Here is a 1,467-nt window from a genome sequence, read left to right as displayed (position 1 = left end):
TTTTCTGAAAACAAACCTTTGGATAGGAAAATTTATATAGAAGTTTCAATACCGCATAGTGAAGACTGTAGGAATAAGGGAAGTTTCAAGTCCTCCACTTCCACACTCAGTATTACTTCTCTAATACAGGCAAGTACTTTTCTCCTCTAACATAAACCCCAAAATTTGATTTAAAAAAAAAAGTTGATTCATCAATCTATTTAATATAACAAAATAAGTTAAATAATTACTCTTAGAGATATTTGGCAGTTCTTATTTAGATTACAGGTAATCTTTGGCATTTTTAACAGGAAGGAAGATACGGCTGGAACCTCAGTCTTTTATGGTCATCGGTTAGAGTCATTGCTGGAATTACAGAAGAGTAACAAGATAATCCTGGGCTGGGAGGCAACAGTAAAGCTGGACTTGGCAAAACTGGCTGATGGGACTGAGCTGGAACAGAAGGTAATAGCATAGCTGGGTGAAAGGAAACAGTAGAGGTGGAAGAAGCATTGATGTCCATCCCATGAGAACAGCTGGAGGCAGCAATATCTGGGTAACAATGATAGGGCAAAAATAAGCCTGAGAAAAGAGCTTCCACCCTGGCGTCTTGAGTCTGACGTTTAAACTTCATACGACGATTCTGAAACCAGGTTTTTATCTGAGGATAACAAAGAAAGAGTCAAGAACCAACCCACTTGTCCCTTTTCCATGTAGTAATACGTCCTGAAGTCAGACCCATTATCCAAGTGACAGAATATATTAACGGTTTTAAGATTTAGGGCTAATAACATTAATCTATATTCAGTGTAGAGTAGTTGTCTAGGCATGAGGAGGAATCAAGCTGTGATGACAAGCCAATTACTCAGAGATCAGATTTAGACCAGGACTGTAACTCAAGACTGGTGCAGTGGAATTGAAAGAGCTGGGTAGGGCTAGCTCTGTTCCGAGAGGATTCCTGCAACGCTACCAAGTATATACATAATTTTAAGGAAGAATTAGCCTGAAAATGGAAATTCCGGTGACTGTGCAAGTGTTTTCACCTCCGATGAGGTTTCACCTTTTAAGTTTGTATTCACCGTTTTCTATTTCCGTATTGCCTCTGGTTTAACACAAGACTGCGGCGGGCAGCAGACAGAGCTGTGCCCGCTGAAGCAGGGATGTAAGCTTGCTTAAGCTTGTTCTCTGCCTGAGGGGTAAGGCTGACAGGCGGCCTGAGCCGCCGCACCTGCAGGAGCTGTCACTGTCCCCGTCCCCCCGAAGATCATGAGGTGCCTACCAACGCAAACGCGGGCGGAGGACGCCTCGCCTTGCCTCTCCCGCAGTTTTTGGGGGGGTGCGAGGGCCGAGGCCGCGCGGGGCCCGTCTCCCCTCTCGGGCGGAGGGCAGAGGCGGGCCCGGGACGCCCCAGCCGCGCTCACCTGGCTCTGGGAGAGGTTCAGCACGGCGGCCAGGCGCCGCTTCTCGCTGGCGCCGATGTACCGCGGC

This window comes from Aptenodytes forsteri, unplaced genomic scaffold, assembly GCF_000699145.1.
Source record: "Aptenodytes forsteri isolate BGI_AS27 unplaced genomic scaffold, ASM69914v1 Scaffold15, whole genome shotgun sequence".
NCBI lineage: Eukaryota > Metazoa > Chordata > Aves > Sphenisciformes > Spheniscidae > Aptenodytes > Aptenodytes forsteri.
This window is presented reverse-complemented; position numbering follows the sequence as displayed.